The sequence below is a fragment of the Rhamphochromis longiceps genome, linkage group LG3 (genome assembly GCF_057381845.1).
Source record: "Rhamphochromis longiceps isolate RC_006_pf linkage group LG3, R_longiceps_female_GT1.1, whole genome shotgun sequence".
NCBI classification, from domain to species: Eukaryota; Metazoa; Chordata; class Actinopteri; order Cichliformes; family Cichlidae; genus Rhamphochromis; species Rhamphochromis longiceps.
This window is the reverse complement of record NC_140559.1, coordinates 28374746-28399950: the sequence shown is the minus strand read 5'-3', so window position 1 is coordinate 28399950 and position 25205 is coordinate 28374746. Positions and strand designations below refer to the sequence as shown.

At 39.8% G+C, this 25205-nt stretch overlaps 2 protein-coding genes across 3 annotated transcripts in view; both read right to left on the bottom strand.

Annotated features, from left to right (window-relative positions):
- The window catches only part of LOC146673816 (uncharacterized), a 6134-nt gene extending 3287 nt beyond the window's left edge, over positions 1 to 2847 (bottom strand). Inside the window, exons 1-2 of one of the 2 annotated variants that reach the window (XM_085392012.1) lie at positions 2804 to 2847; positions 516 to 567 (exon numbers count right to left, since the gene is read on the bottom strand). The gene's annotated coding sequence lies outside the window, so the exon portion shown is untranslated. The remainder of the gene's footprint in view (positions 1 to 515; positions 568 to 2803) is intronic. The other variant, XM_085392017.1, reaches the window with a different exon arrangement.
- The window catches only part of LOC146673812 (myelin-oligodendrocyte glycoprotein-like), a 142304-nt gene that overhangs the window by 6411 nt on the left and 110688 nt on the right, over positions 1 to 25205 (bottom strand). The window lies entirely within an intron of this gene.

The following is a 25205-nucleotide window of genomic DNA, read 5'->3' as shown; positions in this document are numbered from 1 at the left end:
CTCACCTGTGAGGTCAGCGGGGCAGAACTCTGCCATCAGCAACAGAGAGCAGAGAAAATTTAGATGTGCAACTAAAAACATGCTTGCCATGTAAGCCCCAAACATCTCTGAAATTGCTCTGCAAACTTCAGAGTACTTATACTTCAGGAGTCCTGTGGGTACCGTAAAGACTCATGTATGCAAACAAACCACATTTTTTTTTGCAATCTGATCCTTTTTCTCTTGGCTGTTTCCTTCAGGGATCACCACAGTGAATGATCCACCTCCATCTAACCCTATGCTCTGCATCCTCTTAACTCACAAGAACTAAATTCCTGTTTTTCATTTCACTTTCGCAAGTTTTTTTTTTCTTTTGTCCTGGATAAAAGAAATTTAATCATATATATTAATTGATATTAATTAATATCAATATTAATAATCACAAGAACCCTTAAGATGAGATAGATAAACTTGTCCCTGCAATACTGTGACAAATACTGTTGTGATAAATATGTAAGGAATTTGCATGTACTTACCAAAATAACACCATCTTCTTGAATAAACAGTAACACATAAGGGGAAGAAAATCTGCCAGAAAAGGAAGACAAATAAAAAAAATAAACTTTAGAAAGACAAACAATTACCGTTTCCAAGCCATTAGTGCATTACTTCATGATACTCCCTTGTAACAAAACAAATCTTACTTGTGCCTCTGTGCAAACTACAGATGGCACGATACCACTTTTTTATGTCCGATACCGATATCATAAATTTGATTATCTGCCGATGCCGATATGAATCCGATATAGTGTATTTTATAATAAATAAAACTGTTTTTATAAATATTTTGCTGCATTTTGTATAAGTTCATACTCAGTTTTAAAAACAAAACATTAAAGCTATTCTGTTATACCTGTATGCAAAAAATACACTGCACCCAAAATATTTTATACTTCAGCAATACTGATCAACCTAAAAAACTTACACCATCCTCCTTATTCAGGTATTCTAAACAGTACATAGAAATATTAAACTAACTAATAGGACTGCCAACTCCCAGCAAAAATATTAGGAAACCACCCCGCACCCTTCGCCTGATAATGCTTAATTGACGTAATCTACTTTAATGCACAGAAATCAATTATTTTTCTATAATAATTTGATTCAACATTTTTCTTCAATACAGTTGCAGACAGCGCAGACAGCGTACCTTCCCAAAGGAAAAAGTGCTATATGTACTACTATTACTAGGGCATATATTAGACTTAATATTTACTACATACAATAATGGATCTCTATACATTTAACCAGATCACCACTTTGGTAGTAAGATTTAGAATAATTATTTATTAAAAGCTAGACATTTTAAATGAGAATAAGAAAGAAATTATGTCTTTGTGTCTCCCTTTCCCTGTTAATGCCCTACCTGGCCCCCTGGCAAAACTTTGCTAGATCCGCCCCTGCACAGTTACCAGATGTCAGCTACTTAGAAAAGGATCCTGGTGTTATTTGTCTCTCATAAACAGTTCATAACTTCCCTTCAACTCATTCATGTGACCTAAAATGTAAACCTGTTTCTTCATTACCTGTTCAGCTCTAATGATTCAGTAAAAACTTCTCCTGGTTTCACCTTCATGTTTCCTTCTCACCACATATCCAAACTATCATGACCAGCAGCTATTACGGCTGTGGCTCCAGAAAACATAAGCGGATACTAGAAGTAATATTAAAAAAATTCTAGCAACAGCTTATCAAGCTTAAACGTGCTGCTGTTGTTTATCTGCCGTTTTCCTCTTTCTAGCGCAAACTGGGTGACTAACAAATGAGAGAGACTAGCGACAGAAAAGCCGATCACCTGATAATCGATCAGTTTCATGATTGAAGTAGCAACAGGAGAGGGAGGGGGGAGAATGAGGGAAGAAGTTTTAGCTGTTCAGCATGAAGACACCGAATAACTCCAGCTTTGTGTCTTTTTTCATTCTAGCTGAAGTACGAAACAAATCGCTTCCTTTCCCCCTCAATACAAAACTCCGACAGCCAGTCCAGCTGTGGCTCCATACATCGGTTGTTAAGCTCAACATGGAAATACTATGCAAACATAAAGAGATGAACTTACACACTTGCTTTACTTCTCTGTGTTAGTTTTCTCTGAGATTAAATGCAGCGGTTTGGAAGCACGTAGCGAGGCTTTAAATGCTAAACCAGACCGCTGACAGGTCTTGCACTCAACAGCTCTATCACGTGAAGCAACTTCTTTTCTGAGTTAATTGCAGTTCTGACAAACATCACTCTCAGTGCCTTTTGATCTCACATTTTTGGCAACCACTGAGTTATTCTCCTCCACAGTCTACAACCATTATTTTTTTCTGCACAAAAGACGTTGTGCAACGCCAATCCTACTTATTTCCTACTGCACCCCTGACTGTGCAGGTGCGTTCAGAAGCCCCCTCCCCCGCCCGACTATTCCTTAATGCCAATGTTGTGGCGGGAGGGACGATTTCTCAACTTAAAACTGCAGGCGACTGTACAGTGAACTTTACAGCTAACTACAGAGAAATTGCCTCGTTCCATAATTTGTTAGTACAAAGTGTGCCACAAGAACTAAGCTAAAAACATATGACATTTTAACGCATCAATACAATTACTCTTTTAATAGAGCAGTAGCTAATAGAGCACATAGCTAGCTTAAGTCAAATTCATGACAAAGTTCAGAGGTGTACAACTACTTAGACTTCTTTCTCCATGTGCACACGTCTTAAAGAGTCAACATGCTTTGACTGAGGTAAAAAAATAAAACAAAAACGACCGTAAAAGGTTTACTTACCGAAGCTAGACCACCTTTATATGAAGTTGTGCGATTAACTTGAGGCCGCTTGCAGCACACAAAGAGTCCGCTTCTTCAGTCCGCGTGCAAAATGGTGGCCTGTCCTAACGCATGCGCAAAATGGCCCAGCAGGAGGCTATGAAAAACATACTTAAGCATTTTGAGCTACATTTAATTAACTAAAATTAATTGGATTAAAACGCAGGGAATGTATTCTGGAGTTACTCGAATTATATATGTAGACAGGAATTACTCATTTGAATTGAAAAGATATACCAAAATATAATATGCTATATTTAAAAGGAGATAATATCACTTCTTTCAGTGTACAGTAATTAAGAAAAATACAGAGTCTTTACTAACTGGAAACTTACCTCAGCTAAATGAGGAGAAGACTGAAGTTCTTGTTTGTGCTCCTATAAATTTTGTACCTAGTGTTATGGAAAACTTGGGTCCACTTGCTACATTTGCCAAACCGTCTATCAGGAGCCTTGGTGTTAGTATTGACTCAGCTCTGACTTTGGATGCCCATGTAAAATCTTTGGTTCGCTCCGGTTTTTAATCACTTGAGAAATATTGCCGAGTCGCACTCCGAATTAGAAATTGTCATTCATGCATTTGTTTCATCTCGTCTGGACTATTGTAATTCTTTGTTTACTTGTTTATGTAAAGCCTCTTTGGAGCATCTGCAAGTTGTTCAGAACGCTGCTCAAAGCTTCTGACCAAGTCCTCCAAGTACTCCCATGTCACACCCCTGCTGATTCAGCTTCGCTGGCTCCCCGTTAAATTCTGAATCCAGTTTAAGTCCATGGACAAGCACCAACATATATGAGTGAACTTTTACATCCATACATTCTCAGCAGGTCCCTGAGGTCATGTGACCAGGGCTTGCTTGCTCAATACCTACAATCGATTTTAGCATCAGTTAAAAAAAGACAAACTAAAAGTAGAGTCGGTAATAGAAACACATTATTTACCTCTAACTGAACCCAAGCGGAGCATTAAAGTCCACAGTGGGACCATGAAGAAAGCCATGAAATCCATGTTGTCATCTTGTTAACAGTCTGTGGGGAACCAGATCTTCTTCTTCCTCATCATCATCACATTCAGGCTGCAGACAAAAAGATAACTGTTACGTCTCAACACAGACATGCTGCCCAGTTTATATTGACACTTTGATTGTAAAACGACATGATGAATAAAATTTAGTTCAGCAGCTACGATGCTGACCAACTACTAATGTTAGCTGGTGGCTGAGAGCAACAACTACACCAACAAAAATCTACTAGATCTAAGAATGCGAGGGGAAACCTGAGTGACACCTAATATTTCTGATTTATTGAAAACTACACTGAAATCAGAAAAATATAAGACAGTAAGAACGTCAGTGAGCAGCATACAGAGATAATTTACAGGAACATGCTTTAGAAATCCACACATACCATGATATATGTTTTTATTTATTCTGAACATGAAACTGTTGTCAAATCTGCCAAAATCAAATGTTGCTGGATTAAAACCTGCTTTTTCCTTAAATGTAATTGGGTGTAGGAGACTGACTGATCCTCTGCTACATGGAAACATCATCATGGATTTCTGGCAGTGAATATTTTACCAATTGTGTTTGCAAGAGGAGTTGACTTCTTGAGCTCTGGTAAACATCACATTAGCGTGAAAGCCATAAATTAATGACTGAAATTTGGTTGAATCCAGTGACGTCAGTAAAGAGATTTACCTCTAGGACAGAAGTGTTACCAGAACAGCATTGAAGGCTCAGGCATGCATCAATCATTTATAATACTTTAGTTCAGTTTGTTCATGATTATGAGAGTCTGCTGGAGCCGAGCAGGAAACAAATCTGAGACAGAGGCAGTATGATACTGAGTCAAACCAGACGCTCCGGTCAGATCACCTTGTAGGTAGAGACTGCATTATTTGTTCTTCAGCTAAACTGCACGCTACAAACACAGGTCATTTATGGACTCAGTGCATAAGATCACTACAAATCGCCCTGAGGTGTAAACCATTCTGAGATACATTTCTGAAATACCAAAACACAAATTTGTCAACGCACAATCCACACTACAAGGCACATCTGTCATTTTTATTGCTTCTGAACAAAAAACAAAGATCCTCAGATTGAAGGAAATAAGAATGTGGGTTTTAAAGCATCAGCTGTTGTCCAGAAATAATTTTGTGCAATTTCATGTTTGCAGATTTATTTCCAGACAATGATTTTTATGGGCAGTGAAAACCATAAATCACATAAAATCATAAATTTTATTCATTAAAAATGACCACGGTTATATGTATTATGTTATAATTAACATAACAAATCGTGACACAGACTTCTTATACTCAAAGTGCATGGGCTGCTAGTGTTAAAGGCGTGGGTAATATTTTGCAGCATAGGTGAGAATAGTTTAACTCTGGACTTACCTGCTGTGACAAACCAGCGATTATTTCACCCACTCCTTAAACATGAACTTGCAGACACGACAGTCATAGTTTCACGAAATATTTAACTTTTTCCTGTCATACCTGTGTTTTAGGTATATAAAGTCCCAAAACTTAACCGAAAAGGGTCAGGGGATCACGACGTTTTACGCTTTTTTGCGTGCGAAAGTTTGCTTTCAGCTGAAAGCAGAGTTTAAGTAAAACATCGGTTTACCTTGAACAGGTATGATTAAGACGAAACCCGAGCACAGAATTACAGTTTTTTACAGTCGCTAACAAGCGCCTACCCATACTTCAGATACTTTTTCTAAACTCTTAACACAGACCCACACCTACAAAACACAATTGGCCAAATGGATAATATCCTTCCCAAAAATACACTTTGTTAAATATATACTAACTCCTCATTTCAAAATTAGAACACATCTTTCTCTGCACACACTAACTGTACAAAAACACTATAAATCTGACTCAAAATGAAATTAGTCTGTCAAAGAATAACACTTGTTTTCACTTCACAAGGTACATGCAGTCAATCAAAGTACACCAGGTTTCAAAATACTGGCTATTATTGACATTACAAAAACTGCATAGACTTTTATGTTTCAGTGTCACAGGTATTTGCATGCGAAACATGCAATCCACCATATTGACACCAGAAATGTCTTGGTTGGTAACTGTATGTCCACATGTACAGTAATGTTCACATTCAAAAGCATTCCAGTAAAAAGCAAACAAGTTTTTGTTTCTCCACTGTTTACTACAGGAGGTACAGTAGAAACACGGTATGATAGGACAGAGAAAGTTTTACAGTATTGCTTACAGTGAACAAAATATCCATGAAACACACAAGAGCATTCTGAACAAAAAAACAACAGCAAAAAGCCAAGATAAAAAGGGGGGAGGGGGGCTAAAAAAAGACAAAAAATTTGCATCTAATCCCTGCGATCTTCAGGGTTAGGCCACATGTTTTCATCAACATCACATCTGATGTTACCCAAGTCGATGCACCTGGGATAAAACCGCCTGGTATGTCGGATCCACCCTTGGCAATCGTCAACTGTGATGTCCCTGGAGCCAGCATCCATGGCTTCAAGGAGGGACATCTGGTCATGTGGCTGATGGTCATAAACCTTCCACCTCCATGCAGAAAAAAACTCCTCTATGGGGTTGAGGAAAGGTGAATAGGGTGGAAGGAAGAGACTTACCAGTCTTGGGTGGACTTCAAACCATGTTGTTATTGCTTGCGAGTGATGGAAAGCCACATTGTCCCAGGTAATTACAAAGGTCCTCATGTTTTCACCCTCCTGACCCTGCTCTGGAACCAGGCGCTGGTGGAGATCATTGAGAAAGGCAAGCAAGCGCTCTGTATTATAGGGTCCAACCTGACATCTGTGAAGGAGTAATCCTGCATTTGCAATTGCTGCACACATGGTAATGTTTGCCCCTCTCTGTCCTGGCACATCAACTGTGGCCCTTTTTCCAATTACATTTCGTCCACGTCGACGCCTTTTGGCCAGATTGAATCCTGCCTCATCGATGTATATGAATTCATGAGGGGCTTGGTTGGCCTCCAATTCCATAACTCTCTGAAACAAAGTTTATGTAAGTCATGTTATTACTGTATACCATACTGTACTGTAACCTAGTATTGTGTAGGTTACCTACTTGCAAAGTGCAAAGCTTATAGAACTGGACATTGGATTGAATATACACTGTACCTGGACATATTGTCGTCGTAGCTCCTTGACCCCCTCACTGTTCCTCTCAAAGGGAACAGTGTAGATCTGCTTCATCCGCACTCTGTGTTTGGACAATGTCCGCGTAATGGTTGTGAGGCTGATTCTATCAATATTGTCAAATATCTCATGGCCCGCCACAATTCTAGTTTGAATTTCACGCAGTTTTATTGAATTATTTGCAGTAACCATTTCTACAATGGCAAGCTCCTGATCATTACTGAGGAGCTTTCCTCTTCCCCCAGAGGGTGGAAGACGTTGCATTCTTTAGAAAGACAAAAAATTCAACATATGCATTACTGTATGACCATATTGACATGTCAAGTGAGAATAGAAACAATCCATGTAAAATGCAATACTTACCTGTTGGTTTGTTGAAAGATGCGTATAATGGAGGCAACCGTTGACCGCCTCAAATTGGGCTGCACTCTTTCACCAGCGTCTCTTAGTGAAAGACCATGGTTGATTACATGGTCAATGATAGTGGCACGGATTTCATCACTGACTACTGTTCTTGCAGCCCTTGGAATGCCACCACCACGCATTCTTACACCTCTACCTTGCCCTCTCCTTGGGCCTGCTCTTCTCCCTGGGCCCCTTGCTCTTACTCTTCCTCGACCAGACATTACAGTGTTTGTCTTTTTCTTGTTTCCAAAAACATCACTCCTCAAGGTCTTGCCTTATAAACCCCACTGAGTCTAAGCCAGAATGGAAGAAGCTGTGGTTGGCCCAATTTACCCAACATAAATCAGCTGTGTGTCAATTATTCAATTGTTTGTTTATTATCAGCTGAGATATATTTTTGATATTGATATTGTTTTTGTACTGATATCATTGCAGAAGCAGAGGTTTTTATACTGTATCTAAGGTTTGGAATATTGTTTTTGCTATTGTGGGATGTTGTGTGTTAACATTCGTAGATACTACAAGAACAGTCCATAGTTTTGTTGGGAGGTATAACTTGTCTGTTAAGAAAATGTAAGCATTGTGGAAATGTGTTCACTGACTGCATATTGGGTGAACACGACATGAAATGTGTGAATGGTATGGCCACAACAGACCGATCCTGTGCTAATTGTGTTTAGAGTTTTGCAAATGTGACAACTGTTTGGACAAACGCTTGTTAGCGACTGTAAAAAACTGTAAAGCCCGTAGTGAAAGAAAATTAGCTTTTTCACATCCGCCAGTATGTGATTAAAATTCAGTGTAATCTACACTAACATGCAGCTGGAAACACCTGCTTACACTGTACAGAAGTCCAAGCTGATCAAAGGAGAAACTCCACAGTGAGAAGCAGTCCTTAAAGTAGAAGTTGTTCAGGGACATTAAAGACGATCAAAAGTTCGGTTTGCTGACTGAAGCGAAGCTGCAGTCCAATCTGTCCCTACCAGCTTCGCGCGAATTGACTAAATGCGCTGTGAGGCTCAGGTTTATGAGGTCTGGGCGGGATTTAAGAAGTCCTATGACGCGTAAAGGGAGCACTCAAGGGCGTAGATTTGGTTTTGATATTGGTGGGGACGGATGATTCAACCACCGAACCCTGCCCTGTTTTCTTTTTTTTTCCTTTTTTCCTTTTTGTCAAGCAGGTGAATTCTGTACATTAATATGAATAGACATCTGACTATTTTACAGAATAGACAATATAAACATATTTAAAATTAAAGGAGTTTGGAATGTACATTGTTCCTTGGTTTAGTGTCTGGAAGAGAGTCCTGTCTCAGTCAATTATAGATGATGTGAGAGGGCGGGTGTGTGTGTTTAGGGCCCGGATGGCTTGGGGATAGAAGCTCCTCTTGAGTCTCTCTGTCCTTCTACCAGATTGCAGAAGTTGGAACAGTTTGTTGCCAGGATGGGACGGGTCCTTCAGTATCTGTGCTGCTCTAGTCCGGCATCTCCTGGTGTAGGTGTCCTGAAGTGGGGGGAGAGCAATCCTGCAGCAGCGTTCTGCTGTACGGATCACTCTCTGGAGAGCTTTTTGGTCCTTCACACAGCTGTTCCCAAACCACGATGTCATGTTCTGTGTGAGGATGCTCTCCACAGCGCCTGTATAGAAAATCCTGAGGATCTTTGGAGAGACCCTGAACTTCCTCAGTTGTCGTAGGTGGTACAGGCGCTGCCTAGCCTTTTTGGTCTGGACCTGAATGTGGGCAGCCCATGTCAGGTCTGAGGAGATGTGGACACCAAGATACTTGAAGGACTGCCCCCTCTCCACTGGAGCTCCATTGATGATAATGGGCTTGTAGTCTCTGTGCGATGTGAATTATATTATATGTGAATTATATTATATGTGAATTATATAATGTTAAATTACTATTAAACAAATGACTGACTAAGTATTTTAGGCTTTAGTTTACTTCAGCCATATTCCATATAAATCAGGTATCATACAAAAATAAAAATAGCTTCAAATACAGTCATGACAATAAAAGAATATGACTTTAAGGACTTAACATCATTACTTCAGTTATAGTACACCAACATCTGTTATACTTTGGCACTAAGGGAACACTGAATGACCTGGTGGTTTTTGTCCATAAAACTACTCATCTAAGATTACCACAGAGTAAAAGATCTCTCAGCAAAATTATGCAACATTTTAGGCACTACTGCCCCTATCAAATCAGTGAGCTGGGATTTTTTATTCTAAACATGAACTACTGTTACAGCAACAGACATGGACTACTGGTGCCCCACACAACAACTCAATGTCCACTATGTGAAGGAGCCAAACACATGCCTGCTCCTCTCGTTAGCTGAGATAAACTGCTGGCATATTTGTTTTACATCTATACTGTCCAGTCTCTGCTGGTCGACGTGGCATACAGCAGCATTGTTTAATCTCATTTGAGTCACTGTTAACCTTGTTTTTAGTCTTCTGAGAGCACTGAAGCTTCCTTCAGCCTCAGTACATGTGTTTTATCCTCAGATTACAATTATTATTATGTGCTTGCTTTGCCTCACCTTTGGCCCTGGCTCCTCCCCTCTGACTGCACTAGGACATATTGCCACCTGATAAAATAACACATGGATTCGTGCCATATAAAAAGTGAGACATGTCAATTCAGATTATTTGTCAAATATACACTAATGAATCAATTTACATCAGCAGCCTAACAACTGTCATGATAATAAATACTAGATAATCTATAGCACCAAATCATCAGTCAGTCACCTGTGACCTCACCTCTTCACCTCTCTGTCTGAGCTACAACATGGCAGAGCTGCCACTGTCACCTGATAAATAACAATGAGACATTCCAAATACATGCAGTCACACACAAAAACAAAAACAAAAAAAAAAACAACAGATCCTTTGAGCCCTGTTTGCTGTGACGAGTAAACCATGTGCAAGGATGTTCAGCACAATCTCAATCACTCTCACTGCATGTATTGAAGGATGTCTCAGTTCCTACAGAGGACAGGGCAGGCTATGAATAAGGATGCACAGGGTCGTGGGGGGGCTAGAGCCTCTCCCATCTACCTTAGAGCGAGAAGGGAACACGTGGACAGGTCATCAATCGGACATCCTGAACAGAGAAGCCCAAACCTCCCTCTTCCCAGCCACTTCCTCCAACTTATCCTGGGGAACACCGAGGTTCAACAGCTCCTCCAAGAGAGACACCCAGGAAACATCCTAGTCAGGTGTCAAAACCACCTGAACTGTCCTCCTTTACTGTGGAGGAGTAGCATCAATACTTTGATCTGGGCTCGTCACCCTGCCTCTAAGACAGAGGTAGGATGAAGGCCAGAAGGTTAGCTTATGTAGTTCACATGCACACTGTGGTTTGGGTTTCAGCGTGTTGCCCAACATGCAAGCACAGGGAGCCAGGGATTGAACCACCAACCTTCTGATATGTAGACAGCTTGCTTAAACTCCTGAGCCACAGTCGCTCGGGATGAGGTTACCTAGGCAACCAGAGCCTGGAACACACTATCGACTAACCATCAGCTACAAAGTGATGCTCAACGCCATTTGATCACTGATATAAATAAATTAATGACAGGATTCATTATTTTTTATATCGATTCCACAGGTCACACAATTTGAATGAACTGAATAAAGTCTGTAGCTCAAAGTGCCGAGCTCACAGCTTTAAAAAAAAAACAAAAAAAAATTTACATCAGCAGCCTAACAACTGTCATGATAATAAATACTAGATAATCTATAGCACCAAATCATCAGTCAGTCACCTGTGACCTCACCTCTTCACCTCTCTGTCTGAGCTACAACATGGCAGAGCTGCCTCTGTCACCTGATAAATAACATGCAGTCACACATGTGCTTCAAATACAGTCATGAACCATCAAGTCATCATCCAATTTCATCTGTGATCTTGTGTCACCATTGTAACACGTTGACCTATGTTTGTATCAGCCACTAGATGGCACTGTGTCGCGGCAATGTGTGTAATTCACTGGCGAGCAAGAAGCTCCAGAGGAAACTAGAAGAATAGAAAAATAAAGTGGAATCGGAGCAGAGATCGGTGTGTGCGTGCATTTACAGTTTTTTCTGAATGCTTAAACCCTAACTGTGATTCCTGTAGCACAATCTCTAAAACTATTCAGACTTATAGCAAAACCACTCACTGAGTTTGCAAAACTAAAAGCACAAAAACTGCTTTGCACTCAGTTTGCAATTTTGTAACACACACTTTGCAAAACTGTAGGCACAATTCACTGCACAACACTCAATTACCAAATTTCCAACACACTCCTAGCAAAAGTATACACATGTATGGCTATCATTAACACTAATTTGCCAACTGTCTGGCACACTTTCACATGTGAAAACTTTTTTAGATAATTCGTTCACTTTGCAATCTGCCTAAGCACTATAATACAGGTAAGCTGTGTGTGCGGAGTACAATGGAGGGAGCAGAAAGAGTGAGAAGAAGAGGAGGCCGAGGAAGAGGACGTGGAGGTGAAGAAGTAGGATGAAGAGGACGACAAGGACAAGGAGGAGCAAGAGGAAGATGAGGAGGGGGGAGAGGAAAATGAGGAGGGGGGAGAGGAAGGGTAGGAAGAGTAAGAAATAGAATTACTGATGACATCAGAGCTACAATAGTGGACCATGTAATCAACCGTGGAGTGACCCTGAGGGTAGCTGGCCAACGGGTCCAGCCTAACTCGAGCCGCTACACTGTAGCAAGTACCATAAGGACATCTTGAAATGAGAATCGGTTAGTACAGTCACTTCGCACAAAGATTTGTAGCACTGCCATATGCCAATGAGAAACACACCAATACCATTGATGTAAAAATACTGAAATTGTTACTTTACAGAATTGCTAGATGACCAGATGCTGGGGGCAGAGGAAGTAACCCATATAGTCATTATGGCGATTGCAAATAATCCTATACTTGGAAATGAACACTTGTGTTTGTTTTGATGTGTTTGAATAAACACCAGTACTTGAAGTTTGGATCCCTCTATGCTTATGGATCTATGACAGAAGTATGAGCTCAAACTGACATAGCCTACCTTGTGCACAGAGAAAGCAAAAGCCAGATGTGTTTTGTATTCATACCATCAGTGTGCAGTTGGCGCATTGTGTGCTTAGTAGATGATGGCTTGTGTGTACTGTTTGATACGGAAACACCATTTTTACGAAGGTGTGAAGAGTTAATCTAGCTGTGTTCGCTTTTGCAAGAGAACTACAATGTTTTGATTATTGGGTGACAGGTTTTCTTATTTGTGTGAAGAGTTTTGCAAAATTAGCCAATAGTTACAAAAAATGTGCTTAAGCAATCAGAAAAAACTGTAATAAGAAGCTCGGTATACAGATGAAAATAACACAACCATTACTCTCTATCACCTGACAAATAGGACATACATGACAATAAGAATAAAATGTGGAGCTGCTTCAGTGTTTCTGTCAAATTGTGCAGATCTTGACTCATCAGTAATGTTTGTAGGCTGAGTGCATTTTTAAAACAATTTGTGCAAACTGCACTACAAGGTGGATATTTGCAAAATCATGGCTAGCTCATGATATTTTGTCTCAAAAATTAACCCTATGAATATGTCAGTGCCATTAGGATGAAATTATTGTGTCACCAACATTTTGACATTAGACATATAATTTTAACAGCCTCTGGAAACTAATATCCTGGCTTGCTCAAAGCTGCCGTTTTCTCTGACAGTTTCAATCAAAATTAGAAATGCTACTCTGAGACTGAGATAACTAATAGTGCTGCATGTCGTGCAGTTAGTTTACAAAATGCAAATGCAACTAGAAAAATTTGCATTTCCTGCGAAAATGCTGTGTGGATGCCTTAACGTTGAAGATGTCGGCTGAAAAAAGCTGAAAAAACAAAAAACATTGCCCTGAGCAGGATTTGAACCTGGCCCTTCTGGTCTAAAGTCAGTGACTCATCTCACTGCACCAAACTCATTCACACAAATAAGAGGTGGAGAGACTGACAATTCTGGTGAAATTAGCAGAAGCTGCTTAGAATTGTGCTGATAAGAGGTGAAAAGGCTAAACATTTGGCAGAAAAGAGGTGAATCAGAAGAATTTCTGCTGAAAAGAGGTAAAGAAGCAAAAAGATGAGCTGAAAAGAGGTGTAGAAGCAGAAGTGCTTGCTGAAGATGGCTGTATGTGTAATGACACACTGGAGAGTGTCAAGAAAGCAGAGCACATGCAAGCAGGGAACATGTGTAGCAACTGTCAGAGGTAGGATTCGAACCTCTGCCACCGGGTCTCACTGCAGCTGCCCTACCCTCTGAACCAAATGAGTTCTGGTCACAAGCAAAGACATGATGAGAGGGAAAATGTGCACTGTGGAGCAGAAGCTCAAATTAGCAGAAAAGAGGTGAAGAGGAAGAACTTTGTTGTGAAATGAGGTAAAGAAACTGAAATTTGTGCTTAAAACAAGTGAAAAAGCTGAACTCTGAAATCCTGCTAAAACAGAAGAAGAGGCTGATATTTTTCAGCTACTCATTGAGCCAAACTGGTTCTCACGTAACTGAAAAAAGGTGGAAAAGCTTAAAATTCTAATGAAAACAGCAGAAGAGGCTGAGATTTGTGCTGATAAGAGGTGAAAATGCTGAACCAATCAGAGGTACTGCTTCTGTCTGCTTCATCAGGCTGTGTACTTGTATGTATTTCTGCCATAGACTGTTAACAAGAATCTGAGGTCCATATTAGAAAAGCTGCTAAAATCATTAAACTTTGTAGAATTGTAATAAATTATCAATATGAATTACCGGCCTGTGATAGTGTATAAATTTGTAGTTAAAAAAAAAACATGTGGGCCAAGGTGGAATCGAACCCACGACCTTTGGTCTGAAGAGCCGTGTCATTACCAATCGCGCCACCTGTAAGGGGGCGGACGCTTTGAAAAAAAGGGTGATGAGGAGTCAGAATTAGATCGCGGTGAGAGGCGAAAAACGCCGTTTTTTTGGAGTTACAAAACGTCGTGTAACTCAAAAACTAGGTGGGATACAAGCATAATTCTTGCACTGGGTGAATCAGCGGACTTTGGTGTACTTTGACTGCGATTTACATAGCTCTTTGTATCTCCGTCGCGGAGATATGACGAGAGAAGAAACGGCTTGATTTCAATACTATGATTGAGGAGTAATACTTAAACATAGGAGAAATATTGATACACAGACACACATACACAGACAGTAAAGGGAACAGGAGCTGTGGAGAGTCAGTTAAATTAGCTGCACCTGCTGTAGTCAGCCCTTACACACACAGACACAGAGAGAGGTGTGAGATTTCTTCAGTGTATTTCTGACATTCAGGATTCCCCTCGAACAAATGGCCATAATTTCCTAACCATAGAGGCTAGAACGGTCATTCAGGCATCGTTTTATTCAGAAGAGATGGGGGAATCTTCAGGTTTTCATAATTCTGAGATAAAATATAAATTATTAAAGGTATATGACTTGTAATACACTGTAACTGAGTAGAGGGGAAGCAAAAACTGCCTTGACTTGCGCTCAAACAACCTTTGGTAACTGTAAATCTATATGGAGCATCAAAATCATTCTTTCACCGTAAGAGACAGCAGGCTTTGGTGAACAGTCATGGAAATTTTCAGGGCTCTGTGGAAATCCATCAAAAAGATATGATGAGAGAAAAAAGTGCCTCATTTCCAGAGTTTGAAATCTGAAGAAATCTGAGCGAGGGACAAATTTCCTACCCTCAAACAAGTCCAACTCATCTCAGAACGGTAATAGGTGAGAAAATAATTCTTGAATTGTGAGCGTCAGGAGTGTCTGAAGATATACGGGGACAAGCCTCATGTCTTAACTTTGCTTCGTTAAGGAGATATGACGATTTGAAAATGCCTTCAGTTTCAGTATTTCAGCTCTGAGTTTCACAACCTCCCCATAGACTTTGAATGGGGAGTTTTTAGACCTTGTGTCAGTTCGAGGCAAATTGTGAAAAAAACGTAATTCTCACAATAATTATAGTGACACTGTCTTAAAGCCAGCAAAAATACCTACGTTTTGATGTATAATTTGTGGAAGTTGAGTGGAAATTGAGCGAGTAGCAAGAAGTTGTTCAGACATGAAGAGAAAATTCAGAACGCACCAGTACTCACTGGGAGTTAATTGCATAGCAACCATAGCAACGCATGTATTTTCTGAAAAATCACAATTTTGCAACTGAAGACTTAAAGAGAGATAAGATGAAAACAGTAGAAGATCTGAAAAAGCTGAATCACACAGGAATAGCCCAATAATCTGAGAACATTTTAAAGTTTGAATGGAGTTTCTAGGTGAAAGTATGAGGAAGTAGTTAAGTTTCAAAGACAAGCAAGTTTTAGCAGAATTGTGGAAGTTTCCCATTCATTTCAATGGGACAAATTAAAGGAAAAAAGTGTAATATTTTAAAAAGTATAATAGTAATAAACACCAAAAGTCATAGCACCCATTGGCAGAAAGAGCAGAACAGTTTAGAGTTTGAACGGTGAAAATAGCACAAAAATTGTGGAAGTAGTTCTACGGCGAAAAGTGTACGGAAACACCCGGAATAATAAAGAATAAAGAGAAACAGGATCTCAATAGTGTGGATGCCCTTTGAGGCATCCACACAATGAGCACACTCCTGTCCGTGCTACCATGGTGTAGATAATAGCAATGTTATGTTTGTCCATATTGCTTCATGTTGCTGCCGCTACGGAGAGTTCCAACAGGTGTCGCTGTGGTTCTCTAGAGGTCGTTGTGTACTTCCTGTTGTGAGTGTACGGACGTTCATGTTGGCTACTAATAAACGCCTGGCATACAGTTACAGCGGACTGGTTCTTATAAGCAAACCCTACATGGTGTCAGAAGTGGGATATTCTAGAAAGTCTGCACAGTCCAAGAAGAAAAGCGGAGCCGGTAAGGAAGACGAAAAAAGAAATCACCGCACAACATGGCGGACGGATTCCGGCGCCCAGATCCTCTCATCTTTGACGGCAACGTCGCTGAACACTGGCGTAAGTTTGAGCGCGAATATGACATCTTTATCGCCGCTGCCCATAGTGACAAAAATGCTAAGACTAAGGCCTATATACTCCTCAATCTGGCGGGACCAGAGGCCATTGAAAGAGAGCGATCATTCACGTATGCCCCCGCAGTAATATCAGCTGAAGGCATAGAAGAAGTAGCCGCGGAATCAAGGGAAGATCCCGCATGTCTAAAGAAAAAGTTCAGGGAAATCTGTAACCCACAGACCAATGTCATAATGGAGAGGCATAACTTTAACAAAAGACAACAGAAACCTGGTGAAACCATTGAAGCATATGTGAGCACGTTAAAGAACATGGCTAAAACCTGCAGCTTTGGTGCACTACAAGACGAGCTAATCAGAGACAGATTAGTATGTGGTATAACCAGTGACAGCGTCAGACGTTCCCTGCTTAAAGAGACGGAACTCACTCTTGCCAAGGCGGTGCGTATATGCCAAATAAGCGAGCTCACAGATCAACATAGCAAAGCCCTCTCTACACCAAAGTATATTACATCTGCTAGTGTGGACACCGTACAGATTAAACATGACAAGTTCAAACGGGAAACAAATAAACTAATAACGAACATTCAAAACTGCAGAAACTGTGGCGGTTCGCATCCAGCCAAAAGAGAGCAATGTCCTGCTTTCGGACAACAGTGTCACGTCTGCAAGAGATACAATCATTACAAAAAACAATGCAGATCAGCAAAACCGCATCACAGAGGCAGACAAGTGAACCAAATTTCAGAGGATGCTGACCCAGACAGTGATGAGACATTTTGCATTGAGCACCTAACAATGGATTTTGAGAACAATCACAACAAAGAAGGATACTGCACAGTCAAAGTTTCTGATAAGGCCCTCAAACTAAAAGTAGACACTGGGGCAAAGTGTAACGTAATCTCACTAGACACTTACAGAAAGATCGGCAACAACGAAACCCTATTCAAGTCACAAAAACGGGTAAATCTTGTTGCATTCGGAGGCACGAAGATCAAGACCACAGGCACAGTTACTCTCAAGTGCAAGCTAGCTGGACAGTTATATGACCTGCAATTCCAAGTTGTAAAACACGATGTGCAACCCATCATCGGATTAAAGGACAGCGTGCGAATGAAACTGGTTAGTTTCAGCAAGGAAGTCTACCAGGTTGACACAGATCAGGATGAGACACTAGTGCAGAAAGTGTTTCATGAATACACAGACCTGTTTAAAGATGAAGTCGGTGACTTACCTGTAACCTACTCAACGAAACTCACTCCAAACGTGTCACCTGTCGTCAACCCTCCAAGACGCGTTCCTGTTCCTATGCAGAAAAGAGTTAAAGAGGAACTCCAAAGAATGCAGGCCCTGGGAGTAATTGAACCAGTGGAGGAGCCCACGGAATGGGTATCCAACATGGTCGCAACACACAAAAAGAATACAGATGATGTTCGCATCTGCATTGATCCAAGGGATCTGAACAAGGCACTAATGCGACCTCACCATCCCATGCGAACTGTGGAGGAAGTAGCTGCTCAGATGTCGGGAGCAACCATCTTCTCAGTTCTGGATGCAAAGAGCTCCTTCTGGCAAATCAAACTAGATCCTGCCTCATCTCTTCTCACTACATTTGCAACACCTTTCGGCAGATTCAAATTCCTGAGGATGCCCTTTGGCATCAACACTGCTTCTGAAGTCTTCCAGAGAGCCATGGAACAAATATTCATGGGATATCCATGCGCAGTGATTGTGGACGACATCATAGTGGGAGGCAAAGGAATAGAGGAGCATGACAAAAATTTAAAAAAAGTTCTGGAGCGGGCCAGACAAGTAAAACTCAAACTGAATCCAAAAAAGTGCAAGTTCAGACTTAAAGAAGTGAGCTATGTGGGACACATATTCACTGACGAAGGGCTAAAAGCAGATCCAACTAAAATCTCCGCGATCAATGAAATGCCACCACCAGAGGACAAGACGTCTCTCCAACGTTTCCTGGGAATGATCAACTACCTGGGCAAGTTCATCCCAAACTTAAGTGAACTGTCAGCACCACTTCGTCAGTTACTTCACAAGGATGTGGTGTGGAGCTGGACTCAACATCAGCAGGATGCTTTCAACAAACTTAAAGCATGCCTCACCAGCCCACCAGTACTTCAATACTATGACATGCACAAGCCAGTGACTCTCACATGTGACGCTTCCCAGCATGGTCTAGGGGCTGCATGCCTTCAGGACGACAAACCTGTGGCATATGCATCAAGAACTCTAACTCCAACGGAGAGAAGGTACGCTCAAATAGAGAAGGAGTTACTAGCTGTAGTGTTTGCATGTTACAGGTTTTACGACTACATCTACGGAAAGCCAGTGGTGATTGAAACTGACCACCAGCCTTTGGTCACAATCCAAAACAAACCTTTCCACACAGTCCCGGCACGGCTACAGCGCATGATGCTACGATTACAAAAGTTCAACTTGACTCTGGTGTACAAGAAAGGCAAACACCTTTACATCGCAGACACACTCTCTCGCACACCAACGCTGGATGAGCAACCTCTAAAGGAAGAGGGGCGCGACTTCGAGGTAATGTCACTTCAGCTCATCTCACCAAAACGCCTACAAGAGCTCACCGAACACACCTCGAAGGACGCCACCCTACAGACACTTGCTCGCTACATCCAGCAGGGGTGGCCAAAACAAGCAAGTAGTGTGCCTATAGAAATAAAACCATTCTTCAGCTACAACGATGAACTAATCATCGACAACAAAGTCATCATGAAAGGCAACAGAGCCATCGTTCCAGCATCACTACATGAAACCTATCTGCGGGAACTACACAAGGGACATCCAGGCATGGAGTCTACAAAAATAAACTCTGACATTGAGAACAAAGTCAAATCATGCAGCATTTGCAACAGTCTAAAGCCTCACCAACAAAAACAACCCCTGAAACTACACCAAATTCCTGATCTTCCCTGGTCCATCACAGCCACGGACATATTCGAATGGGACAATCGCCACTACCTCGTGCTCGTGGATTCATATTCTGGATGGTTTGAAATAGATAAACTTGAAAACCTAACATCTGCCTCGGTCATTAACAAACTCAAACACCACTTCTCAGTACATGGGATACCACAGAAACTGTACTCAGACAATGGCACCCAGTTTACCAGCCAGACCTTTCGTGAGTTTGCCACACACTGGGAGTTCATACACGTCACAAGCAGCCCTGAGTTCCCTCAGTCAAATGGACTCAGTGAAAGAGCTGTCCGGAGTGCTAAAAGACTCCTTGAAACATCAAAAAGGGATGGAACTGATTTCTATTTGAACCTGTTACATCTACGCAACACGCCACGAGACAACGTTCTTGGCTCACCAGCACAGAGGCTGCTGTCAAGACGAACGCGGTCAACCCTTCCTGTGTGCAAAAAACTGCTAACACCAACAGCAAAAGTGACAACCACTATCAAAACTCAACTCACAAAAAAGCGTAAAACTCAAAAACAGCACTACGACAAGTCCAGCAAGCTGCTCAGTCCATTAACACCAAACGAGGTGGTGAGATTACAAACACAGAGAGGACATGACAAGATTGGAGTTGTAAGTAAAGTATGTGCTGAACCTCGCTCATATGTCGTTGAGTCGGGTGGAAAAGAATACAGGCGCAACAGACAACATCTCCTGCCTGTGAGCGAGCCTCAACCCGAAAAGCTCGCTACAACACAAGATGAACTGGACTCATCTCGACGAGCGGATGAAACTGAACCTAATAAAACACAAACCAACAAACATGAAACAGTTCAAGTTCAACTCGACCCACCACAACATGGCACAAAACAGCAAGAACAGGTGACAACACCTACAAAATGCCAAGTACGCTCTGATGACAACTTGTACCGAACCAGGTCTGGTAGAGTGTCTAAACCGAATAGTAAATACGTGGATTAAAAGCACACTCGTGCTGTAATTTCTGTTTTGAAATGTGTTTTACCTCGTGTTATGTTATTGCATACTTGTCGCAGTTATGACAATGATTACTGTGAATTTCATTTGATATTTGAAGTCTCATTTTGTTGTGTAATCCATAACCTGATAAGTTCTTCCATCACGGTGGCGTTGTTTGATTTGGGTTTGCCTGGATAGTGCAAAAGTAAAGAAAAAAAAAAGAAAAAACTGATAAGGGGGATGTAGATAATAGCAATGTTATGTTTGTCCATATTGCTTCATGTTGCTGCCGCTACGGAGAGTTCCAACAGGTGTCGCTGTGGTTCTCTAGAGGTCGTTGTGTACTTCCTGTTGTGAGTGTACGGACGTTCATGTTGGCTACTAATAAACGCCTGGCATACAGTTACAGCGGACTGGTTCTTATAAGCAAACCCTACACATGGTGACCAGGACAAACCCAGTAACCAACTTAAACCACTGAGATGGTGTTGTCATCAAACATGAAGTAAAAAAAAAAACCCAATGAGCTCAGCAACAGATCTGAAACTAAAGGGAGGGACAATGTTACATCACAGGCCCTGCAAAGCATACTTTAGATTTTTACTGCTCCACATTACCTAACCAGACACGCCCACTGCAGACAAACACAACTAAGCTCTCTAAGGTAAAATCACACAGAGTCTAACACAACATCCTCCTCGCCTTTTTCGAGCCATAAACTTTATTTTAACATTTTATTTTCAGTAGCACAAGAATTGTTGCTTCGGTGATCAGATGTGTTTGAGCAATAAAAAAATAAAACTGTTAATGATTAAGTTCAAAACATGTGAAACACAATATTTCTGGATCATTTTCTACAGGTTCACAGCACCAACAGTTACAGTTACAATCCTATTCTTACGTTCAATACAAAAATCTTAACCCCGACTTATGAAATTAATTCGTTCCCGAGGGTCCTGTGACAGTCAGCAGGGTTAAATTTTCATAAGTTGAACCACCCTTGCGCTTTTTGAGGCAATGCTGAACGATAGGCTATAGGCTAATTGCTAACTAGAGCAACAATACGTCGTTCAAGTGGAAGCGAAGCGCAATTACGGAAGCCAAGGGGTTGTCACATGATTCGGAAGGCATTGTAGACTCAGCTAATCAGAGCCAGCGGATTTTGTTACTCAGGCATTTTGTTGTAACACGGGCAGAAATATTGCCGTTCAGTGCCTTCGTAACTTGAATTTTTTTTCAAACTGGGTGTTCGTAAGTTGGGGTTCCACTGTACCATATATATTGACTTTAAATTGTTATCAATGGTAAATTGTACCTTTAGAAAAATCTATCACTGCAGATATTTTTATCTGCAGAAACAGGTAACATCCTGATATTAATGAGAAAAACCTGAGCCCTGGATTTTAAAACACATCTGGTCTTTGAGAGCAGCAGTTGAGATGTGTAAGGCACATGTAGCCCTTTTCCTACTCGACTGGACGGGGCTCGAATCTACTCAGTTTCAGTGGTTTTCCAATTAACATGGTTATAACCTGGTTAATTATAACATTGTTATAACATTGTCGGTTATATCATGGTTGGTTATAACATGGTAATAACATGGTTGGTTATAACATTGTTATAACATGGTTGGTTATAACATGGTTATAACATGGTTATAACATGGTTGGTTATAACATGGTTGGTTATATAATGGTTATAACATGGTTGGTTATAACACGGCAATAACATGGTTGGTTATATCATGGCTATAACATGGTTGGTTATAACATGGCTATAACATGGTTGGTTATAACAAGGTTATAACATGGTTGGTTATAACATGGTTGGTTATAACATGGTTGGTTATAACATGGTAATAACATGGTTGGTTATAACATGGTTGGTTATAACATGGTTGGTTATAACATGGTTGGTTATAACATTGTTATAACATGGTTGGTTATAACATTGTTATAACATGGTTGCTTATAACATGATTATAACATGGTTGGTTATAACATGATTATAACATGGTTGGTTATAACATGGTTGGTTATACCATGGTTATAACATGGTTGGTTATAACATGGTTATAGCTTGGTTGGTTATAACATTGTTATAACATGGTTGGTTATAACATGGTTGTAACATGGTAGGTTATATAATGGTTATAACATGGTTGGTTATAACATGGTACGTTATAATATGGTTGTAACATGGTTGGTTATAACATGGTTATAACATGGTTGGTTATAACATGGTTATAACATGGTACGTTATAACATGGTTGTAACATGGTTGGTTGTAACATGGATGGTTATAACATGGTTGGTTATAACATGGATGGTTATAACATGGTTGGTTATAACATGGTTATAACATGGTACGTTATAACATGGTTGTAACATGGTTTGTTATAACATGGTTGTAACATGGTTGGTTGTAACATGGATGGTTATAACATGGTTGGTTATAACATGGTTATTACATGTATGATTATAACATGGTTGGTTATAACATGGTTGGTTATAACATGGTTTGTCATAACATAGTTGCTTATAACATGGTTAGTTATAACATGGTTGGTTATAACATGGTTTGTTATAACATGCTTGGTTACACCATGGTTATAACATTGTCGGTAATAACATGGTTGGTTATAACATGGTCGGTTATATAATGGTTATAACATGGTTGGTTATAACATGGTTGGTTATAACATGGTTTGTCATAACATAGTTGCTTATAACATGGTTAGTTATAACATGGTTGGTTATAACATGGTTTGTTATAACATGCTTGGTTACACCATGGTTATAACATTGTCGGTAATAACATGGTTGGTTATAACATGGTCGGTTATATAATGGTTATAACATGGTTGGTTATAACATGGTTGGTTATAAGATGGTTGGTTATAACATGGTTGTAACATGGTACGTTATAACATGGTTGTAACATGGTACGTTATAACATGGTTGTAACATGGTACGTTATAACATGGTTGTAACATGGTTGGTTGTAACATGTATGGTTATAACATGGTTGGTTATAACATGGTTATAACATGGTACGTTATTTCATGTATGATTATAACATGGTTTGTTATAACATGGTTGGTTATAACATTGTTTGTCATAACATAGTTGCTTATAACATGGTTAGTTATAACATAGTTGGTTATAACATGGTTTGTTATAACATGCTTGGTTACACCATGGTTATAACATTGTCGGTAATAACATGGTTGGTTATAACATGGTCGGTTATATAATGGTTATAACATGGTTGGTTATAACATTGTTATAACCTGGTTGGTTATAACATTGTTATAACATGTTCGGTTATATCATGGTTGGTTATAACATGGTAATAACATGTTTGGTTATAACATGGTAATAACATGGTTGGTTATAACATGGTTGGTTATAAGATGGTTGGTTATAAGATGGTTGGTTATAACATGGTTGTAACATGGTACGTTATAACATGGTTGTAACATGGTACGTTATAACATGGTTGTAACATGGTACGTTGTAACATGGTTGTAACATGGTTGGTTGTAACATGGTTGGTTATAACATGGATGGTTATAACATGGTTGGTTATAACATGGTTATAACATGGTACGTTATAACATGGTTGTAACATGGTTGGTTATAACATGGTTGGTTATAACATGGTTGTAACATGGATGGTTATAACATGGTTGGTTATAACATGGTTGTAACATGGTTGGTTATAACATGTATGGTTATAACATGGTTTGTTATAGCATGGTTGGTTATAACATTGTTTGTCATAACATAGTTGGTTATAACATGGTTAGTTATAACATGCATGGTTACACCATGGTTATAACATTGTCGGTAATAACATGGTTGGTTATAACATGGTCGGTTATAACATTGTTATAACCTGGTTGGTTATAACATTGTTATAACATGGTCGGTTATAACATGGTAATAACATGGTTGGTTATAACATGGTAATAACATGGTTGGTTATAACATGGTAGTAACATGGTTGGTTATAACATGGTAATAACATGGTTGGTTATAACATGGTTGTAACATGGTTGGTTATAACATGTATGATTATAACATGGTTTGTTATAACATGGTTGGTTATAACATTGTTTGTCATAACATAGTTGGTTATAACATGGTTGGTTATAACATGGTTTGTTATAACATGCTTGGTTACACCATAGTTATAACATTGTCGGTAATAACATGGTCGGTTATAACATGGTCGGTTATATAATGGTTATAACATGGTTGGTTATAACATTGTTATAACCTGGTTGGTTATAACATTGTTATAACATGTTCGGTTATATCATGGTTGGTTATAACATGGTAATAACATGGTTGGTTATAACATGGTTGGTTATAAGATGGTTGGTTATAACATGGTTGGTTATAACATGGTTGTAACATGGTACGTTATAACATGGTTGTAACATGGTACGTTATAACATGGTTGTAACATGGTTGGTTATAACATGGTTGGTTATAACATGGTTGGTTATAACATGGTTGGTTATAACATGGTTGGTTATAACATTGTTATAACATGGTTGGTTATAACATTGTTATAACATGGTCGGTTATATCATGGTTATAACATTGTTATAACATGGTTGGTTATATCATGCTAAGAACATGGTTGGTTTTAACATGGTTATAACATGGTTGCTTATAACATGATTATAACATGGTTGGTTATAACATGATTATAACATGGTTGGTTATAACATGGTTATAACATGGTAGTTATAACATGGTTATAACATGGTTGGTTATAACATTGTTATAACATGGTTGGTTATAACATGGT